Source organism: Heteronotia binoei, chromosome 10 (genome assembly GCF_032191835.1).
Source record: "Heteronotia binoei isolate CCM8104 ecotype False Entrance Well chromosome 10, APGP_CSIRO_Hbin_v1, whole genome shotgun sequence".
Lineage (NCBI taxonomy): Eukaryota > Metazoa > Chordata > Lepidosauria > Squamata > Gekkonidae > Heteronotia > Heteronotia binoei.
In genome coordinates, this window is record NC_083232.1 from 80,558,567 (window position 1) to 80,582,317 (window position 23,751).

A 23,751-nucleotide genomic window follows, 5' to 3' on the forward strand; every position below is an offset into this window, starting at 1 on the left:
TGAATCTTCAAAAGATGGGTGTTCCACATCTGATTGTTCTGATGCACAATCTGCATGCTGGACAATATGCTACTCTTAGGATAGAATACAGAGAAACAGAATGGTTTTCAAATGGCAAAGGTGTCTGACAAAGAGGGCTGACAAAGAGTAGGTGGCTGCCTAGGGCGCCACCTGGCCTTCAGGGGTGCCACCGAGTGCCTCCTCTCCCCACTGCACTCGCCTTTCTGGGTCTGCACAGCCCTGGGAAGGCAAGAATGGCCAGGCAGCATGTCGGCTTGTGCTCTCCTCCATGCCCGACTTCCCTTGCAAGACAAAAGTCATGACTTCTGGTGAATGACACAACCTTAAGGTTGACAAAGAAGAAATTTAAATTTTTCAAGATTTCCTATTTCTTAGTTCCATCATCAACCAAAAGGGAACTGGGAAGGGCTGCCATGAGGGAGTTAGAAAAAATTCTTAAGTGTAAGGATATGTTACGGGTGACCAAGATTAAGACAATTCATAGCATAGTATTCCCAATTACTATGCATGGATGTGGAAGTTGGACAGTGAAAAAAGCTGATGGGAAGAAAGTTGATTAATTTGAAATGTGGTGTTGGAGAAGAGCTTTATGGATACCAAGGACCCTCCACAAGACAAATAAGTGGGTTCTAGATGAAAAGTCCGTATAGTCAAAGAGATGGTATTCCCAGTAGTAATGTATGGCTGTGAGAGCTGGACCATAAGGAAGGCCGAATGCAGAAGAATAGATGCTTTTGAGATGTGGTGCTGGAAAAGAATCTTGAGAGTCCCTTGGACTGCAAGAAGATCAAATCAGTCAGTCCTAAGGGAAATCAACCCAGGCTGTTCCCTGGGAGGTCAGATGCTGAAGTTGAAGCTCAAATGAGAAGGGAGCACTCACTGGAGAAGATCCTGATGCTGGGAAAGACAGAAGGCAAAAGAAGAAGGGGGCAGCAAAAGATGAGATGGCTGGACAGCGTTACTGATGTAACAAACACAAATTTGAGCAGACTTCGGAGGATGGTGGAAGACAGGAAGGCCTGGTGTGACTTTGTCTATGGGGTCGCAAAGAGTCAGACTCGACTGTGCGACTGAACAACAAAGATGAAATCAAGCCTGAAATCTTCCTAGAAGCTAAAATAACTAAACTGAGGCTAATGTGTTTTAGTCACATTACGAGAGCCACTGGAAAAGACAATAATGCTAGAATAAGTGAAAAGCTGCAGGAAAAGACGAAGATCCAGCATGAGAGGATTGACCCAATCAAGGAAGCCACAGCCCTCAGTCTGAAAGACCTGAACACTCATGTGTGCATACGCACATGCATGTGTGCACACAAACAGAGAAGGTTTAACAGACATTAAAGTTTAAACAGACTTATCTGATTTTGCATTAATTTTATACTTACTGTATAGTTGCTTACTGTGTACTTACCATACACTTACAATAATGTTATACTTACTAGTCAAATCAAAATGCAGGCAAGACACACTGATCCTTACAGCACAATCCTAATCAGAGTTACACCTTTTTAAAAAAATAAATGGGCTTGAAAAGGTATAACTTTGTGGAGAACTGCACTGTTAGCCATTTCTGAGCCCCACTGGTTTCAATAGTTAATTTCCCCACTGGAAGCAATGGGGACTGTGAAATGTTCAACTACATCTAGATCATACTGGGAGGGAAAAACAGTTTATAATAGATAAAATCAGACCCGGTTCTTTCCAAGGAGTGATCCTGCTTGGAGTTATTTCTCTTTTCCCCCCTTCCAAATGCAATCTTTACTTAAACTATTGGAGCAGCAGAAGATTGACAGGGCATCCAAATGGGATGCCATCCATTTATGGATGGGAGAAGTGTTTCTTTTCAGCCAAAGGGAAGTTAGAGGGAGGCTGTAAAATGAAGTAATCCATCCTTCCCTGCCAGGTTCAAACCCAGCAAGGAAATCACTGACATGTGCTAAAAGGGGTTTTTGTTTATTTTAACAATTTGCATTACACACTGTTATTTGTTCCCTGCTGTCTGCCAAACAAATTTGGCTGACTGCACAATGCTGTGGGGAAGATGCAGAGAACCCTGGATTCTGACAAGAACCTACTGCACGTGGTTATTAAGATATGATCAACAGGGTTGTTTGAGCGTCAAACTGCTTTTCCTCCATCGATGGCTGGGCTCAAAAGTCAGAAGTGTGACACTTGCAGCCAGTAAATCACATTGAAGGGTCATCATTGCCGGTCAAAAGGCAGCTCCAGAAGGCAAAACTGGGATTTTGCAAGAGTGCGATGATTGACAGGATTCCTTAATGACATTCAGAAGAAACGAGGACTGTTTTCAGGTTTTGACAGGCATCAGAGAGATGAAAGTGCATCCTTCAAATCTTGCCTCTTTTTCACTTGTTCACTGCCAATGATTAAAAATAGGTTCTGCTGCTAAACTCAGAACTGTGTACATCCTGTGATTCAGCAGGGATGTGGGGGGGGGGAGAGTATAGAATATGGTGTTTGGCATGGAACTCAACTGCTTGAGAGCTTCCATTTCTTTTTTTTTAAAGCAAGTTCCTAGCCCTTATGGTAATACACACACACTTTAAAGTGCATCTTAAAATCTCAGTACCTAGAGAGGAAGCCATGTACATTTTCTAGTGCTTGGCTTAGGTGGGGCCTTCAGTGCCTTGAATAGCTCAGTGCCCTCTCACATGAGGCAAAACAAAAAATGTGCAAACTAATCCTACACAATAAGGCAAAGTAAGAGAAATTCTGTTTTGCCTCCTATGTTGTGAAGAAAAACCCCCTTGCATAACATCGTAATTACCAGCCTGGTTGCCAGAGCAACTGGAGAAGTGACTCGCACACGTCTGGCCAGAGAGTGTGAGTAAACCTATCCAGGGGCAAAAGGCACTTATGCAGTACAAGCAGCCATAACGCTACAAAGGCACTCTAGACCGGTACAAGAGTGCCCACCACGGAAGACTTCCCGTCGTTCCGTATGACGTCCATCCCAGCCAGGGAGCAGAAGAGACTGCACCACCAGGAACTATCCAGGCAAATGGTTTTGAAGCGCTGACCATGGAATCCACTGTGGAGGGCTAACACCACACGCAGACATCTTCCTACCAGGCTTGACTCCATTCCAGCGAAGCGGACGGCTCACGTACACACCAGATGTCACTTGTGCCTGCAAGCAACCTACCCACCCCAGGAGTGGTTAATTGACCAACCGCCACTTTCTTTGTTTGATGGAACTCAAGACAAAGACTAGCGCCAAGGAGAAGACAGAAGAGGAAGACCATCTTCAGCCTGAGCCAAGTTCCTTTGTATAAACTGGGTGTTACCTAGGCCATGATTTGACTCTCTATTGTCACCCTTTTTGATAAGTCTAATAGTCGTAAGTATCCCCCCACCCAAGTAATCTCTCTGTTCTTCTTCCCAACTGTCATTTTGGAGCCTCCTCTTGGTCCATTTCAACCTGAAAGTTCACTCAGGTATCCAGGATCCAGGCCAGTTCATTGGTGGCACCAATTAGGTGCCACCAATGAACTTTCTATTGGTTGTTGCAGTAGTCCAGCCCTTATGGTCACTGCGAAACCTCCCCTTTTCGTGAGGTCATGCACCAGCTGACCCCCCTCCTCCTCCCTCATATCTCCCATCCCCTAAGGGCTCAAGAGAGTCCTTATAATCTGTGGACTAGCTGCCCACAGGTGTGCTTCTAGCAGTATCCCAATTCCGCTGCATAGATCCATCCCCGATTCCTGATCAGTTTCGGGTCCCTTCTCCCACTTCCTCGCTCGTCGCCATTGGAGCCTTCCTTGAAGACTACGAGCGGTAAATATCGCCCTGTTTGTCTACCCATGTGTTCCCCTATCTATCTATTTTTCTTAGGACTGTGTGTATGATTTTATGAGTATTTTATCTTGTATGGAAGCCTATATTTTTCTTAATAAATTTTAATGTTTTACTTGATAAGAGTCCCCATTATTTTTAAGCATTACTTTCTGGACGTGGAATCCTGTATACACAGGTAAAAGATCCTGAGTGAGCCAGGTGCCCACCAGACAATTCCCCAACCTTGTTTTGAGGGCATTTTGGCTTACAATGTGCAGAGTTTGCAAAATTCAGTGTGTCTTTCTTCAGAATCTGGACACAGAGCTTTAAAGTTTTTTTAAAAAAACAAACAAACAAACACACACCAGCTTTGACCATCAGCGATAGAAATAGTCACTGTGCTCTAGTCATTTACATGTGTCAATCTCTCTGTTGACACTCACCAAACTGAGACCACATCACAGGACTTGGAAAGAAGAAACCAAGATGTGCAATAGACATAAGGACATCAAACCACAGCAGAGACAAAGGACTGACCAGTTAAATACACACAAAAGACACTTTAATCAGCTTTTGCAATCAGATCTCCAACTATAGTTTGAAAGTTTCTATACTACAGCAAAAGACTCCCCTAGGGAAAGCCTCTGCATAGCCCCTTCTACAGACTGTTGTTTAAAAACATGGCTAAGCTACAAACTTCTTATGTGATCAGCAGAAGTTTTCTATTGTTGCAACAAGTAATAGAGCTGAAAGTGCCAAACAGTAAGCAAGGGAGCAACTAAAATTGGACTGGATTGAATTTTTTTATTGCATCCTAGTGGTTTTTCATATGCTGTTGCCAAGATGTAAAATCCTATTTAAATGTTAAAACAAACTACAATACTTTTTTTTTTTTTTTTTTTTGCCCCTGTGTTATTTTATTAGGATACATAATCCACCCCAGTCCACCCTTAGCAAAACCTCTGCCTGGACAAACCTGCAATCTAAGAGACAAACTAGATGCCACGAGGACAGTGCCTTCCTCATCTCTGCATCCTCTGTGATTCTGGACTGAAGCTGGATTTGGGACTGAAGTCTGACTGAAAGAACAAAAAGGGTTCCCAAGCAAAGAGACCTGATGCTTCCCTCACTTACTATTTATCACCACTCAGTCGCTGTCTTCCCAGCCCTAAAGAAGGGAAAGTGACATCACCAGGAAGAGGAGGGGCATTCTGCTGGGAACTTCACAAACCGCTGTGCCACCAATGTCATATGGATGTTCTGCTGGCTTCGGAGCTGCTGCCCTCTAATGGTACCTATGACAAACATACTGCATTCTTGATTTTCAAGTCAGGCACCCAACCCAGGTCAACTACACTTAAAAATACACAGAGGGCCGGCCCTATACTGTCTGGCACCCTAGGCAAGGCTAACTTCTGGAGCCCCCTGCACTGATAACATCACCAAGTCACACGGGGCGCACCCAATTTGGTGCCCCAATAAGGCCAGCACCCTAGGCAATTGCCTGGTTTGCCTAGTGGTAGGACTGGCCCTGAATACAGATAACAGCTGGATATTAAAGGTCTGCCTGCAGGACTCAGAGAAGTCACAGCAAATAAAAAGAAATAAAACCACAAGGCAGTAAAGGTGGACGTGGCCCAGAGGGTTAGGAGTCTTCTAACATGAAGGAACCCTCTGTTACGTTCCACAAAATATCCACCTATGTGAACACTGTCTATCAGTTAGGGCTGGAAGTTCTCGGAATGGTCTAGGAGGGCAATTGCTGACTCACTTCAGTTTCATAGTGGTCAAAACCTAGGGAAGCAATAAGGAGAACCACCCCAAACAAGTTTTTCAATAAAAAGGAATTCTTAATGTTCTAGAAGAAGAAGATAGAAGAAGATATTGGATTTATATCCCGCCTTCCACTCCGAAGAGTCTCAGAGCGGCTCACAATCTCCTTTATCTTCCTCCCCCACAACAGACACCCTGTGAGGTGGGTGGGGCTGGAGAGGGCTCTCACAGCAGCTGCCCTTTCAAGGACAACTTCTGCCAGAGCTATGGCTGACCCAAGGCCATTCCAGCAGGTGCAAGTGGAGGAGTGGGGAATCAAACCCGGTTCTCCCAGATAAGAGTCCGCACACTTAACCACTACACCAAACCGGCTCTCCACACCAAACTGGCTCTCTTCTATAGATTTTAAAACTGCTTTTAAAAACAAAAACCCCCTAAATTCCTGGTTAACATCATATAAGGACCTGATAGCACCTTAGAGACTGACAAAATGTATCCCGACATCAGTTTTCGTGTCTATCAGTTCTCTTCATCAGATGTTCTAAACATGTGGCCCACGGGCCAAATCAGGCCCCCGGAGGGCTCCTATCAGACCCCCAAGCAACTGACTGTCGTCTGCTTCCTTCTCCTATCTCTTGCTTCCTTCTGCATAACAGCTTGCTTTGCCAGTCTCACTCAATCTCACAGGAGCTACAGAGAAACTTCTATTTTCTCCATTGGCTGAGGCTCCTCTCTTGGGGAGGAAGGGGGGGGAAGGCAGAGCTTGTTTTCCCAGGCTATCTCAATCACACAGCAGAGCTACTGAGCCAAGCCTAATCTTAAATAGGTATACACAAGGCCTGGCCTGACATGACATGGCCCAACCTGACATGGCCCGGCCCAACAAGGTCTAATTTATGTCAGATTTGGCCCTCATAACAAATGAGTTCAACACCCCTGTTCTAAAGTGCCCTTCAATGCATCTAATGGAGTGGGCACCGGCTCACAGAATGTTGTGCAGGGATACATTTTGTCAGCCTCGAAGATGTCACAGGCCTCTGGTGCTATTTTGCTGCTACAGACTAACACGGGTACATTTGGAATTATCCTATGCAGATGTTGCCTTTGAGCAACTTTGAGCATGCAAGTAAATATCACACAACAAAACTTCCTTCACATTTGCCCTTGCTAGAAAAAAAAAGTGACGACTTTCATTTAGTCTCTGCAGTTTGGAAGCTGCTATGTAGAAAAGAGAAGGGATGAACTGATGGCTGGAGATTTTAGAACTGACTGGACAGGCAGAAGAGCTTTCAACAAGGAATGCACAGAACATGGCAAAATCATGGGGGGATTTATTTGGGATTGGTCATTCATAGCTGTGCATAGCTTTTTAGAGAGGAGCACCCTCATGTGGCCAAAACGTATGTTATCCAAAACTGCTAACATCACACTTCTGCCATCACACTTCTGCCTCCAGCATGACAACAGGTACACACATGCCCCCCAAATGCAGGACCTTGAGAGAGGAATGTAATAAGGATCGTTTATAATGGTTTTAAAAATTTACTGAGATGCTGTCCACATTAGCCAATCTTTTCTAGAAACATCTGATTATTTCTGTGAGGCATCAAGTGGCATTTATTTTCATTTATCAATTAAAATATTTAGATACTCCCTTTCCTTGTTGTTCAAGGCAGATTTGGGGTGGGAGAAAAACAGAAAAGGCATTTTTCCCCCTTTAAGATAGTACAGAGCCTTTCAACATCTGCCAATACCCCCAAATTTTAATTAAAAAAAACCCTAAAGCAATGGTAGTTGAGCAGGATTCTAATTAGGATAGGGCCAATGTTCCCTCTAAACTGCAGAGTCTTGTGAGCAAAAATTCTACTTTGTGAGCTACTGGCATTAAAGTTGTGAGCTACTGCATAAATTGTTGTGCTCTGGGTGATTTTTCCTGAGCTAAGACAAAAATGTGTGAGCTGGAGGCTAAAAATCTGTGAGCTAGCTCATGCTAACTCACGCTAACTCAACTTAGAGGAATACTGGAAAGGACCTGAGTAAATCAGGGCAAGATGGCTGCCTTTCACCCACCTCTCCCCAGGTTACCAGAGGGAATCCACCAAGAGGCACTACCACCTCTGGGATGCTCCCGATTGTTCTTCCTCTGCTAATTTCCTCTCACATGCCATTTTCTTTACATCCTTAGGAAGCAAATCTGGAAGTCACAGCTGAGGCTCATTCCTACTTTCATCTTCCACCTCCAGGAAGTGCTATCAGCTCTTAGCCCTCCATCCATCCCCCTGTATCTTTTCTGGAAATGCATGTCTCCAAGTGACCACGACAAGTACATCTGGCTGACTGGCTTCCAAGACAGACAGTTCTGACATCCTATAAGGGGGTGGGTGTCTGCATTTGTACATATATAGACAGATGCCAAGAAGGCACCCTGAGGACTTCTTTCTAAAGTGAGTAAGCTTTTCAATTATATTGTTATTTAACATTCACAGCCTTCACTTAGATCTTCAACAGAGCTCAGCACATCCCAGTTTCACTGTCAAAGATGAAAGTACTTCGTCCTCAGGACTTCTAGCAGCTTGTCTGAAACTCCTTTGGTTTTTGCAGAGAGCCAGCCCAAATGCCTGATGCGTAAAATAACCTTCTGTGATAGTCTAAAAAAGTGCATTAGATCCTCAAAAAGAACCATGCAAACTGATTGGGAGGAAGAATTGACCAAAATTGGGAGGGGGCGGGAAATATGCCATTACCCCAGTCAACCAGAGGGTCTGAAGCTTTGCTTTCACTCAGTTCACTAGATGTCTTATCCCTTCATCTTGTTTCCAGAACAGTTTGAAAATCTATTTTTGTTTCAGTTCGACATACGCGTGTACATTAAGTGCCATCAAGTCACCTGACTTAAGGTAATTCAATGAACTGTCCTCCAGTTAATAGCCTTGCTCAGGTCTTACAAACTGAGGGCTTCCTTGATCGAGTCAATCCATCCCATGTTGGATCTTCCTCTCTTCCTACTGCCTTCAGCCGTTCTTAGCAGTTTCATAGTCCCCCCCACCCCTTCCAGACCAAGGATATGGGGAAATCCTTTGTGGCTTGCCTACTTTCAGATTTACATTCAGGGCTGCTACTGAAAAAACATCCCTCTCTTTATTCCAATCCAATCCAATCACACCTTTATTGGCATAACGAAAAGAGATACACAGAGACTTGCCAACCAAACAACAATCAGGTATATCTGTTCAAAGCATAAAAGGCTAAACTAAGATTAAGATCACAATAAAACCTGCTTGGAATAATTTTTAACAATTTCAGCCAAGAATTTGGCAACAGCTTTTGTGATGTCGATTATGTTGTCATTTAATAGGAAACGGCAATCAATCCTATTTTTCTTGAATGTAGGATGGTAATGAAAGACTATCTAACAGTACCTTCCGGAGATTAGTATACAGTTGGCAGTTCAATAAAATATGCTGGATGGAATCCGGTGAGCGTGACCCGCAAAGACAATGCCTCTCGCTAAAGGGGACTTGAAGAAATCTCCCATAAAGAACATTGGAGGGAAATGCATTCATCCTAGCCGGCATAAAAACTCTCTGATGTTGCGGATTATCTAGTTCAGATAAATATTTGGCCATTTTCCTGGCCGTCTGATCAAGTCCAAGTGAGGCAGGAGAGCAGGTATAAAATTGGACAGGACACAGTTTATGAGATTCTAGATCTAAGATTCTCTGTTTGATAAATCTAAAATTATAAGATTCATCACATAAAAATAGATCGTCAATTGCAATTCCCATGTGTTTGAGCTTCGACATGATTCCATCTTGCCAAGCAGCATTATAAGGGTCTCTTTTCAGGTAGCTGAGCAAGCTAGCTGGTTCAGCCCTATAAAATATCTGTAACCAATATTTAAAAATTAGAGTCCAAGCTTTTGTTTCAATCAGAGATTGGCCTGCTTCTGAACAGATTACAAAATAAGGAACACGGTTGGGGATTCCTAAAAGTTGTCGCAGAAATACAGCCTGGATATTTTTTATTTTTTGGTTCAGAGCATTAATCCACAGAGGGGTACCATACAAAATTTGTGATAGTGTTTTAAGCATTAAAAGGTCTGATTGCAGCAGGCAAACATTGGTTACCTTTTTTATAATAAAACTGTTTAATTTGAGATGAAGAACAACTAGCTATATTTATTACACTGTCACGGTGAACTGCCCATTTGGGATTGTAATTAAAAGGTTATGCCCAAATATTTAAAGCACTTGGATTGCTCAATTTCCTGCTTGCCTATATACCATTTTTGTGGTCGCCAACTTTTAGAAAAGACCACAACCTTAGATTTGGAATAGTTTATAGCAAGTGAGTTAAGCTGGCAGTAGTTGTTAAAAGCTTTCAGGTATCGCTGCAGGCCAACTCTTGCGCAGGAAAGTATAGTTGTATCATCAGCATACAATAATATTGGGACTGAGAGATAATTTAACTTAGGTGGGTGCCCATTTATGGAACTAAGATTTTGTGCCATATCATTTAAGAAAAGATTAAAAAGATGTGGGGCTAACACACACCCTTGTTTAACTCCTTTACAAACTGGTATTTTTTCAGTTAGGTGTCCTATAGATGAGTATTTTACCTGGCAAGTTGAATTTGTATGTAAATTCTTTAATAGATTTAACAGAAGGGGATCTATATTAAGATCCTTTAGTTTATTCCATAGTTTGTTTCTATCCACAGAGTTGAATGCACTCTTCAGATCTATAAAAGCTACATAGAGCTTCCCCTTTCTTGTATTCATGTATTTGTCAGCCAGAAAAGCCAATGTGACACAATGGTCAATAATAGTTGGGGGTTTTTTTTGGAAAAACCTATTTGCTAGGCCAATAATGTTTACCAAATGTATCCAATCTGTCAGCCGACGTTCTAAATGTTTTGCATATAGTTTGCCCATAATGGATAATAAACTAATGGGGCGAAAATTCTCAGGAAGATTTAAATTACCTTTTTTATAGATGGGAACAATTATGGAGTTAAACCAGGAATCTGGGACAGTTCCATAATGGTCAATTAATGTAATGTAATTAATGTAAATAAGTTGACCAAAGGTTCAGACCACCAGACTGCAATTTTTTTAAAAATCTCAGGAGAGATTTTCTTCTCTTTATTCATTTCACCCATTCCTTGCTCTTCTCCTGGAGGCCTCAGAGTTGCTTGCATGAGTTCGGGGGGTGGGGGTGGGGATCTTACTGCCCCAGAAAGCTAACTAGGCTAGGGCAATCTGTGTTTCTCTTCGATTTCTAGATTTTAACTGCTTCCTATAAAATGAGCAATTAATTCTTTTTCAGTTCCCTAGGAATGAGAGGAGGAGGAGTTGGTTTTTATAACCCACTCTCTACCTGAAGGAGTCTCTAAGTGGCTTACAATCGTGTTCCCTTCTTCTCCCCACAACAGACACTTTATGAGGAAGGTGGGGCTGAGAGAGCTCTGAGAGAAATGCTCATGAAAGAACAGCTCTGAGAGAACTGTGACTGAATCGAGGTCACCCAGCAGCTGTGGAGGAGGAGCAGGGAATCAAACCCAGTTCTCTGTTCTTAATTACTACACCGCACTGGCTCTCATTGTACTTGGAATGTACTTGGGAAATCAGCCATTCCTGCTCCTCTGAGATACCCTGACCTCGATTGAAAGGGCAGATGGGCCTGTCAAATGGCTTCATTTGAGTCAAAGAAAAATATGAAGCGTTTGCATACACAAAAGCTTGACAACCCATCATTTGATTTGAGAAAGCCAAGGGCGGAAGAGCCAGCTGCCAAGAACTGCCACCTGGAAAATGAAGAGCACAACGCTCTGTGATGTTCAGGGAAAACAAAGGACCACTCACATTTTTACCAGTTGCACTCTTTGAGATTCCAAGCATCCCCCGTGTCTCTCAGAATCAAAACAGTCAGACTCAAACTTTGGTATTCATTAACTGCATTTTTCCTTAGTCATGACATTTCTAACATAATGTTAATTCCACTAAAATATTCATCTGGACTTTGCTTTGGCAGTTTTAAACCCCACAGGACAGAAATGGATGAAATTTTTTTATTGCTTGATACTTAAGCTATTTTTACACTGCACTGCAGGAAAACCGTACATTGGATTTCAACCTGTTTGGGCTGTCGCTGTCCCAAGCTTTTTAAAAACCAAAGCCAATGTGTCTTGCTAAAGATATTACCCATCCTGGCACTGGGAAGAAGAGTCATTTCTGAGCTTGACTAGCTGGGAGGGGTGGCTATAAACTGTAGAAAAGTTAAATCTCCAGATATTTTGGCTGCACATCGGAAAAGCACAGGGGTGTTATTTATTAAAATACTTACAATGCTTCTCCTGTATCAGGCTCTAGTAATCACACCCCCTTGAATACCCCAACAAGTAACACCAGCATGCAGTGTTTCCTTCCAGTGAAAGCACCCTCCTTTCTTTTGGGAGCCCTTTCCACAAAGTGAAAGGTATCAACAAAAAAGAATGAGCTCTGGTGGGTGCCAGATGGACAACCTTTTCTCTAGTTCCTTTCCTCAAGCTCTAGGAGTTGGATCCAGTGGAACAGATTTCCATCAGCAGAATATGACTTCCCCACCCCCCCATCTTGCTGCAAGTCCAAAGGGCTCTTCAAAATGCCCCTCTCGGGGCAGCCAGAAACTCAGAATCTCACTGTGTATGCAGACATGTGCACACAACAGTTCCCCATCTAAAACTGCAAAATGTAAGAGACCAAATATGGAAGTTGCCATGACCCAGCTAACACTGCTATTCTATAATGCCCCAAAGTTGTTTCCAAGGGTGCATGTGCATCAAAGGTACCCATTCACCACTGTGAATCTGCTTGGGGTAGGAGATGAAGCATCAAGCTGTAGTTTCTTTCTTGATAGATTGGCTGGTAGGGAATGAATGCAGCATGATGTGAAAAACAGCAGGCTGGAGGCCTGCATTGCCAAAGCATAGATTATAAACTCACACTCAGAAGATACATTCAGGTGGGCAGCCATGTTGGTCTGAAGCAGCAGTTTGAGTCCAGGGGCATCTTTAAGATCAACAAAGTTTTATTCAAGATAAAAGCTTTTGTGTGCAAGCACACTTCTTCAGTTTGGAGTAGTGGTTAAGTGCGCGGACTCTTATCTGGGAGAACAAAGTTTGATTCCCCACTCCTCCACTTGCACCTGCTGGAATGGCCTTGGGTCAGCCATAGCTTTCACAGGAGTTGTCCCTGAAAGGGCAGCTGCTATAAAAAACTCTCTCAGACCCACCTACCTTACAGGGTGTCTGTTGTGGCGGGGGGATGTAAAGGAGATTGTGACCGCTCTGAGACTCTGAGATTCAAAGTATAGGGCGGGATATAAATCCAATATCATCATCATCTTCATATACAATAAAATGGAAATTACAAGTCCACATGTAAGAGGGTGAGTAGTAAATTAGCCTACAGCATTATAAAGGTGTTTAATCTGTTCAACACCATTTATTTTGCTTATGCTAATTTGCTGCTCACCCTCTAACTACATATATGGACTGGTAACTTCCATTTCAGTATATCCAAAGCAGCATGGATGCACACAAAAGCTCATACCTTGAATAAAACTTGGTTGTTCTTAAAGGTGCTACTGGACACAAAATTCGTTAACTGCATATCCTTCTTTTGCAGTAGTTTGACTGTGTCAACTGAACACACATACATACAAACAGGCCAGAAGGGTACCCAAGCTAGCAAAGATGAATTTTAACTCACCAACCCCCATATTCTTTTGGGGGTTAAACCCCCCCCCCCCCACTATCTGCAAGTCAGAATTGTCATTCATGTAACTTGAGGTAGTCACCAGCAGAACAAATCAGGAGTCCAGAGGCACTATAAAGACAGAATGCTATAAATTAACTCATTTGGGATTGTCCAAGTTGTATACTGTAGTATACAATGCCTGTGTTTGTTCTGCTTTGACCACTAAAAAAAATGTCCAAGTCAATTAACACATGTCTGCTATTATTAGAAAGGTCACAGGAAAGTAATGAAAACAAATCAAATACCAACCCACAACCAAGAAAGTAACTAAAACAAATCATAGATTAAGCCACATCAACTTGACTTTCTGAACCCTCCAATTCCTGAATTTTAATTAGGAAAGAAAGCAAGCAAGCACCTTCATTGGCCAACATCTGTAAGTCTCTGGTATATTTCCACTGTTCCTGGCCAGAAAGTTTCAACAGGTTGTTTAACAAACAGCTGTTATCAGCTGCACCAAATGTCCAGAATTAGGGGCCCAGAGGGACTCTAGAAACCTTGTTCAAATTAATGATCTGAGAGTGATGGGATCCAGCATGATTAAATATGCCTGCTCTGCAAAGTGGCTGCCCCAGACGTCTTGCTGAAAGTTTCCTCCTTAGAGCCTGTCTCCTAATTTGCTGCTTAATTAACTGCAACTAATCCGCTCCATATGAAAGAATCCGGCTTCATGTATCACTCTAAGGGTATCTTTTCTTTAGGTTTTCCATTCCAGTAGAAGCAGTTAATCAACAGTGGCTAAACAGTTATTGTAGAAGAAATGAATTAAAATGGTTATATGCCAGGGTCAGGAGATGCCATTAAACAAATGAAAATAATGTTCTCTTAAAACAGAAGGAGTAGGCAAATGAGAAAGGATGGAGGCGTAGCAGTATATATGAAGGAGGTATATACTTGTGAGGAAGTATGTGAATCTGAGCATGGCAGCTCAGTTGAGAGTCTCTGGGTAAAAATAAAAGGAGTAAGAAACAACAGTGATATTATTGTGCAGGTCTGCTATAGACCACCAAGTCAGGCAGAGGACTTGGATGAGATTCTTCTACAGCAGATTGCAAAGTTCTCCAAGAGAAGGGATACTGTGATCATGGGAGATTTCAATTACCAGGACATCTGTTGGAAGTCCAATTCTGCTAAAAATGAAAAGTCAAATAGACTCCTGACTTGTCTTGCTGACAACTTCCTTTTCCAGAAAGTGAAGAAGGAAACAAGGGGATCTGCTATCTTGGATTTGATTCTCACCAACAAGGAAGAATTGATTGAAGAAGTGGAAATAGTGGGCACCCTGGGCAGTAGTGACCATGTGATTTTGAAATTTACAGTCTCAGGGAAGGGAACAGCTATACATAGTCAGACTTATAGGTTGGACTTCAGAAAGGCAAACTTCGATAAACTTAGAACTATGCTGGGTAAAATCCCTTGGTCAGAAATACTTAGGAGGAAGGGGGTTCAGGAGAGGTGGGAGTTTCTTAAAAGCAAAATACTGAAAGTGCAATCACAGACGATTTCTATGAGAAGAAAAAATGGAAAAAGCCTAAAGAAGCCAAAGAGGCTCCATAAACAGCTCTCTAAAGACTTGAGAAATAAAAAAGACTCCTTTAGATTAGAAGGAGGGTCTTATAACCAAGGATGAATATAAACAAATCACCGGTGCTTGTAGAGAAAAAGTTAGGAAAGCTAAAGTTCAGTATGAGCTTAGGCTGGCCAAAGATGCTAAAAACAACAAAAAAGGGTTCTTTCCTTATGTTCAGAGTAAGAAAAAGAGCAAGGGCATGGTAAGCCCATTCCGAGGGGAAGAAAGTGAAATTGTAATGAAGGTAGTGAAGAGAGGGCGGAACTGCTCAATTCCTACTTTTCCTCAGTCTTCTCTTCTGAGGGGAACAGTGCTCAACAGGGCAAAAACAGAACATATAAGGAGGGTATGAAGTTCCAGCCTAGGATCAGCGTAGAGGTAGTACATAAACACCTAGTTTCTTTAAATGAAACTAAGATCTCAGGGCCAGATGAATTGTATCCAAGGGTTCTAAAAGAGCTTGCGGATGTAATTTCTGAGCCTCTGGCTATTATTTTTGAGAATTCTTGGAGAACAGGAGAGGTGCCTGAAGATTGGAGGCGGGTGAATGTTGTCCCTATCTTCAAGAAGGGGGGAAAAAAGGATCCGTGTAACTACCAACCCGTCAGCTTGACGTCTATACCTGGGAAAGTTTTAGAACAAATCATCAAAACAGTCGGTCCTGGAACAATTAGAAAGAATGGCTGTGATTACTAAGAGCCAGCATGGTTTTCTCAAGAACAAGTTATGTCAGACTAACCTGACCTCTTTTTTTTGAGAAAGTGACTACCTTGCTGGGGAATGCTGTAGACATCATTTATCTTGATTTCAGTAAGGCTTTTGATAAAGTTCCACATACTATCCTTGTTGACAAGTTGGTAAAATATGGTTTGGATCCTGTTGCCATTAGGTGGATCTGTAACTGGTTGACATATCGCACCCAAAGAGTGCTTGTGAATGGTTCCTCATCCTTTTGGAGAGGAGTGACAAGTGGAGTGCTTCAGGTTGCCCGATCAATCCATCTTTCCCAAAGGCTGGCCCTCCTAGGAAAGCACTGTCCACTAACATCAGAACTCAAACAGAATGTTACAGGTGCATGACGTACAGGATTGGGCCCAACTAATGAAATAACAATGGGAATGTAATGTCACCAAATGGGACTTTTGTACTGGTAAGCTGCTTGCAGTGAGAATGAAACTGTCATGGGTACTGGGGACCCTGCAGAAGAAACTGTGCCCCTGCCACCTGCACCAGTGCCCCTGCCTCCTGCTGGAGAAGATCCAAGCCCCCCTGCCTCGCCCTCTCGGGTAGCTCGTGTGCGTGACCGCCTTCGTCAGGACCTCAGGGATCGGAGGAGGGCGGCACGCTCATGAGCAAGACGCTCCCTGAGCCCTGAGTTTTGAAAGGATTCTGGCCCTTCTAGGAGTGAGGATGCTTGAGTCTCAGCAGGATGCTGGCTGCCTCTCTGAGCCAGCAATTAGCCCAAATGGGCAACAGACAGCAGAGGGCTATATAGCTGTGGGCTTTTGGAGAAGGCTTTGTGGAAGCAACTAGTCACTTACCTGACGTTCTAGCAGCCACTTCGGCTTTTGACTTTGGCTTCTGGACCCCCTGACTTGGGCTTCTGAACCTCTGACCTGCGATACCTGGACTGTGATTTGGTTTTGGCGCCTTGGACCCTCTTTGCTCACCGGCTACAGACCTTGGACTGCCCCTGGACTTTGCCTGACCTGGCCCCAGCCCGTGACAGAAACATTCTGCCAGGCTTTTGGGTGGAGGACAGCAATGGGCACCATCTTGGCTGGCACTTCCTCCACTCCAGCTTTCTCTCACCCCTCCCACAAGGTGATGACACAGTTTGAAATCTGATGTATAATGACCATTTGGGAATTGTTATTAACAAATTGTATCATTATATGTATTTTTATTGTTGTTTATCACTCAGAGCCCTGAGTACTCAGGGATTGGGCAATCCATAAATCTTTTAAATTATAAATAAACTATACATATTGTAGAAAAAAATGAATCTTATTCTAGATGACCCTCGAATTGATATTAGTGAACTATTTATTTATTTTACTTTAGAACATTTATTAGCTGCCTTCTGCCTTGAGGGTCTCAAGGTGGTTTACAACATAGATTAAAATATAACATAGAAAAAATGTAAAAAATCTAGAGGTCCATGAGGTTTTATGGATTTATGTGATATTTGGATCTTGCTATATATACTTTAGTTTTAATACATGCTTTAAATTACATTTGTTAGCCAATTTAAGAGCCCACACGGTATGGTGGGGGGAAGTGGCATATACACATACATATATTTTGAGATCAATTTAACTGGCTAGACCTCAGTTGGGAAGCAGTTACTACAGCACACAGCCAAAGAACTCCCAGTAACTCAGTATCCAGCTATGCTCTTCTAAGAGAATATGGCAGAAACCACATCCTGCAGGATTTAAAGCAAAAGATACACCTTAATTACATGTTCTACGTCTCCTTGCTCAATTCCATCCTTTCCAACCACTTGTCCTCTAGGAAAGACAGGTTGCTTACCTGTAACTGTAGATCTTCGAGTGGTCATCTGTGCATTCACACTTGTGGGATGTACTGCGCCTGCGCTGGTCCCCAGTCGGTATCTGTAAGAAAGCCCGGGAAAGATTTCCGCGGACGGCGCCACTGGGCATGCGCCGGCGCCCCACTGCGCAGGCCCAACGGCGCCACCGCGGCAATCCCACCAGTTCCTTCTTGACCGCTGAAAGCCCCTAAGGAAGGGAGACCGTCAGCAGTGGGGAAGGAGGGTGGGTAGTGTGAATGCACAGATGACCACTCGAAGATCTACAGTTACAGGTAAGCAACCTGTCTATCTTCTTCGTGGTCTCTGTGCATCACACTTGTGGGAGATTAGCAAGCAAGTCATACCTGGAGGTGGGAAGACGGTCAACCGGAGATGACAGATTGTAGCACCGCAGTCCCCAACCGGGTCCTCTGCTGAGCATGCACGTCCAACGCGTAGTGCTTCATGAAAGCATGCGGGGACGACCAGGTAGCAGCTTTGCAGACATCAGCCAGAGGCACGCCCTTCAGGAACGCCACCGATGTCGCCATCGCTCGTGTGGAGTGGCCACGTACAGGTCCAGGCAGTGGCCTCTTTGCTAGGAGGTAGCAGAGCTTGATGGTCTCTGTCAACCATTTCGAGAATCTCTGTGAAGAAATCTTGTCACCCATTCTGGGTGCGGTGTAGGAAACGAATAACTGCTGTCCCTTACGGAAGGACTTGGATCGGCTTAGGTAGAAAAGCAGGGCACGCCGGACGTCTAGGGAGTGAAGCCGACGCTCCTCGTCCGAGGAGGGGCTAGGGAAGAAGGGGGGAGCCACACTTCCAGGTTGAGGTGGAATTGGGAGGGCACCTTAGGAAGGAAGTTGATATCAGGGGCCAGGGAGACGCCCGACTCTCTAAAGGCTAGGTAGGGGTAGTCACAACGCATCGCCGTGAGTTCCCCCACCCGGCGTGCGGAGGTGATGGCCACTAGGAAGGCAGTCTTCCAGGACAGAAGCTGCAGGGAACATGAGGCCATGGGTTCGAAGGGCCGCCTGGTTAATCTGTCTAGGACTATTGACAAATCCCACAGTGGGGTGGGGGGTTTGGACGGTGGATGCAGTCTAAATAGCCCCTTCATGAACTTCTTGGACTGGGGATGGGCGAAAACGGAGTACCCAGCCACAGGTTCGTGAAAGGCAGAAATGGCTGCCAAGTAGACCTTAATGGAGGAAAACACCAAGCCCGCGTCTACTAGGGACAACAAGAAATCAAAGACTGCCGGCAGGCCAGCCTCCCTAGGTGCGACTGGCCGGCCAGCCATGAAGTCCGAGAACCTCTTCCACTTCCTGTCATAGGATGCCCTGGTGGAGGGCTTCCTGCTATTCAACAGGACCTCCTGGACCCTACCCGAGAACTCTAAGGGTCTATGCGCCACGCCGTCAGTTTCAGGTGTGGCACGTTGTGGTGTAGCACCCGCCCCCGTTGGGACGACAGGAGGTCTGGTTCCGCTGGAAAGTGGTAGAAGTTCCCCCCCGACATGGTCAGTAGGGAGGCGAACCAGTTCTGGCGGGGCCACCAGGGGGTCACCAGGATACAGCGTGGCCTCTCCCTCGCTAACTTGTTTATTACCCTGGTCAGCAGAGGGAGAGGAGGGAACAGATAGAGGAAGCGGCCCTCCCACGGGATGAGGAGGCCGTCCCCCAGGGATGCAGGGTCTGCACCCCCTCTGGAGCAAAACATAGGGCACTTCTTGTTGCCTGCCGTGGCGAAGGCATCCAGCTGTGGGTACCCCCAGAGCTGGAAAACTGGTTGTAGGAAACGCCACTGAAGTTCCCACTCGTGCGGGGAGGCCCCCCCCCTGCTCAGAGAGTCCGCTTGAATGTTGAGGACCCCTGGGAGGTGTGCGGCCTTCACGAAGACGTCGTGCTGGATGCATTCCGTCCACAATTCTATCGCCAACGCACAGAGGCGGCGGGACACTGTCCCGCCCTGCCTGTTGATGTACGCCAGAGCGGTGGTGTTGTCTGTGAGTAATGCCACTGTCCTCCCTATCAACTTTGGGCGGAAGGAACGAAGGGCAAAGTGAACCGCTAGTAGCTCCAGATAGTTGATATGGTGCACAGCCAGCTTGGGAGGCCACTGGCCCCCCACACACAAGCCTTCCATGTGGGCGCCCCAGCCCCACTGGGAGGCATCGGTGGTGATGGTCACTGAGGGCGGTGGGAGGTGGAAGGGAGCTCCCTGGCAGATATTGTCTCTGGATCCCCACCACTGGAGCGATTGGAGCGTCATAAGGGGAATAGTGAACCTCTTTCGAGGTGAGTCTCTGTTCGGGCGAAACTGGCGAAGAAACCATAGCTGTAGGTCCCTCATCCTCAGTTTCGCGTAAAGAAGCACGCTTGTCGTTGCTGCCATCAGTCCCAGCATTCGCTGAAGTTGCTTTACTGTGCCCCGGCCTTGGTTCTGGAGTAACTGTACTGAGTTGGTGATGTCCTCTGCCCTTTGGGCGGGGAGGAAAGCTCGATGGAGGTTTGTGTCCAGCACTGCCCCTATGAACTGCACTGTCCTTGATGGAGTGAGATTTGACTTTTCTAGATTGACCTGCAGGCCCAGGGCATCGAGAAGGTGCAGTGTGGCTGTGATGTGGGTAGACAGACTTTCTCTTGAATTGGCTACCAGGAGCCAGTCGTCTATGTATGGGAAGACTATCACCCCCTGCAGCCGCAGGTAGGCGGCCACGACGCTCATCATCTTTGTAAACACCCTGGGTGCCGTGGAGAGCCCGAAGGGTAGGGCAGTGAACTGGAAGTGTTGTGAGCCTATTGCAAACCTGAGAAACTTTCTGAACTCTGGGTGGATGCTGATGTGAAAGTAAGCATCCTTGAGGTCTAGAGTGGCCATCCAGTCTCCTTGGTTGATGAGGGGCAGGATGGACTGCAGTGTGGACATCCTGAACTTTCGATACAGGATGAATTTGTTCAGATTCCGGAGGTCCATGATGGGCCTTAATCCCCCATCTCTCTTCGGGACTAGGAAGTAGCGGGAGTAGAAACCACCCGTCCTGGTTTCCGATGGTAATTTCTCTATGGCTTGTTTCTGTAGGAGGGTGTCCACCTCCGCCAGCAGAGGTGGGGATGGGGGGGTGGTGATCACCACTGACTGTGTTGGAATCTGAGCAAAGTCTATTTTGTAGCCCTCCTGGATGACAGAGAGGACCCACCTGTCTGAGGAGACCAGCTCCCAGGCAGGCAGGAAAGGGCGAAGGCGGATGGTGGGCTGGGTGGTGGCAACGACGCGTGGTGCAGGAAAGTCAAAGCCCCTGCTTGGCGGGGCGGGTGCCCTTCGGTTTGCCTGATGGCTGGGCACTGTAGCGCCCTCTGTTGTTGCCCGAGTAGGCCTGCTTGTCGGGCTGTGGAGGGCGTGGTCGCCACTGTTGGTCCGAAGATGGCTTATGCGGAGTCTTTCTCGACCAGGACCTGCTCCACTGTCTGGCTCTGGGTTGTCTGGGAAGTGGCTGCACCCCAAGGCTCCTAGAGATCTTAAGGTTCTTATCTAGTTCCTGCAGTGCGGTGTCCGTGGTGGAACTAAAGAGTCCGTCCCCTTCAAATGGCAGGTCCTCGATAAGCGCCCTGGTGTCTTGTTGCAGGGCGGTCGATCTCAGCCAGGAGTGCCTGCGAATGGAGACAGCGGACATGATTGCCGCAGCTGAAACGTCCACTAGGTGCTTGGCTGCTGTTAGTTGCTGCTTTGCGACCTTCTGGCCCTCGTGCAGCAGTGCCTTGGCAGTGGTTTTCTTGTCATCCGGTAGGAAGGACAGGAGGGGGGACAGCTGCTCCCACATGGCGTATTGGTATCTGGCCATACAGGCCGTATAGTTCGATACCTTGGCGCCGAGGGACCCCGCCGAGTAGATCTTCCTCCCCATGGCGTCGAGTTTCTTCCCCTCCTTGTCAGGGGGGGTAGAGTGCACCTTACGTGACCTCGAGGAAGAGGAGACGATGGCTGAATTTGGTCTAGGATGTGTGAACAGAAATTCAGCCCCCGCCTCTTGGACCTTGTACATGTGGTCCAGTTTTCTTGAAGACACCGGTGCAGAGGATGGCTTCTTCCACGGATCCTTGAGCGCCTGGAGCATGACCTTTGTCATTGGGAGGGAGACGGCTGGAGAAGTGTCCTTCTGGACGATATCAAAAACACTATCGTCCACGGTTGGCTTGGGTTGAGAGATGGGGAGGGAGATGGTCGCTGCCATTCTTTTGACCATCTCCGCATAGGAGCGTAGGTCCTCAGAGGGCGAGACTGGGAGGTCCTCTGACGTGTTGGGGTCCGGTGAGGGCTCCCAGGTTCTCTCCTCGTCGCTTTCCGACCCCGACGGGGAGGACTCTCCTCGGCCCGAGCGCTCCGATAGGCGCGGTGATGGCTCCCTTCGCGGCGACCGGGTCGGTGTCGGTGTTCGGCGCGGAGGCTCCGTCGGTGTGACGCGTTTGTCCCGAGGAGTCGTGGCCGATCCCTGAGGATGCTTGGACCGATGCGATGTCCTGGAGAGCGAGGATAGCTCAGATTGATGCTCCCAGTCCGGGTGGTCGAGTGGCTGATGCCAATGATATTGGGGGCAGCAGGGATACGTCGACTGCCATCGATGGTGCTCCCAATGCGGCATCGATGGGTAGTGGCGTGGCTCGACCGAAGGCTCCCTTGGCCTCACGCGCTTGGGTGCCGCAGGCGTTGTCACGTCGACCGGTGGAAGAGACTCGACGTCCGATGCCGAGTCGAAGCTCCGCTGACGAGACGCCACCGATGGAGACCGACGGGTGAGGTCGATCTCCACGTCGTGTGTCGAGGACTGCAGCCGATGGTCGCTGGGTCCAGGCGTCGGGGAGGTACGACGTCGATGCGCGCTAGCCCGTGGAGTTGAAGGGCTGCGTGGTCGATGGCCGCTAGCCCTTGGTGTCGGAGGGCTGCGCTGCCTTCTCGCGCTAGCCCCTGGAGTAGCGGGGGTGCGGAGAGGAGAGGGGGGAACCCTTCTCACTGGGTCGGTGCCGATCGGTGCCGACACGTCGGGGGGAGGCGGAGGGGAGCGTGGCCGTTTCCGCTTCTCCTTGCTCTTCGCCTTCTTAGAGGATTCATGTCCCGAATCCTCCCGTCGTTTCTTCTGGGGCCTCTCGACCGACTCGTCGGTGGGCCGTTTCGCCGACTGCTGCTCCTTCTGCGGGACAACGTCGACCGGGGCTGCATCGGCCGATGGGGCCTTCGGGGTTTGGGCGGCAGCCATTTTCGGTACCGATGCCGAGGAAGACGCCGTTTGCTTCGGAGGGCGAAGTGCCGAGGCAGTTAGTGCGGCCGAGAGCCTAGCCGCTCTATTCTTTCTGGTCTGCTTCGAAAAGCGGAGGCAATGCGGGCAGGCTTCCACGCGGTGTCCTTCGCCGAGGCAGAGCAGACACAAAGAGTGGCCGTCGGGAGGGGCGATTTTCTTGCCGCAGGCCTGGCACCTCTTAAAAAATCCCCAGCGACTGTCCATAGACAGCGGTCGCTGGGAAAAATCCTCTCAGAATCCTCTGAGAGGAGGAAAAACTAGGGGCGAGGGGGGGGAAGTCCCGGAGGACAAGAAACCCCACCGCGACACGCACCCGAACGAAAACGCACTTTTTTTTTTTTTTTTTTTTTTTTTTTTTAAACTAACTAACTATGGAACTAACTAACTACTACACTACAGAAAACAATAAACAGGCTAATATTTACAGGAGGCTCGGGGAAAAAGGGGTAGAAAAAACCCAAAGCTCACCGACCGGGAACACGAGGAAACACAACTCTTCGCGCAGCGGTCAGAAAGGAACTGGTGGGATTGCCGCGGTGGCGCCGTTGGGCCTGCGCAGTGGGGCGCCGGCGCATGCCCAGTGGCGCCGTCCGCGGAAATCTTTCCCGGGCTTTCTTACAGATACCGACTGGGGACCAGCGCAGGCGCAGTACATCCCACAAGTGTGATGCACAGAGACCACGAAGAAGATTCCACCAGTGATGGTACAGTCAGGAGGATCTTATATGATCAGTAAAATGGAATGGATAATCAGTGTAATCCAGTGAACAGCCACTTAAGTTTGCCAGATCTGGATTCAAATATTTATCAGAGCCGCAATATATTATATTGTGCTATAACAGTGACAATGTTACTAAGCAACACAGGTTCCCATCATAGAGAACTTCCTTAAACACAGAAAATACCACTGAAGACTTTATGCATGCAAACAGAATAGATTCAAGAAGCACGTTG

General features: G+C 46.6%; 1 protein-coding gene across 1 annotated transcript in view; it reads right to left on the reverse strand.

Moving 5' to 3' along the window:
* LOC132577939 (engulfment and cell motility protein 1-like) overlaps positions 1 to 23,751 on the reverse strand; it is a 262,139-nt gene that overhangs the window by 126,945 nt on the left and 111,443 nt on the right. The gene's annotated exons all lie outside the window — the stretch shown is intronic.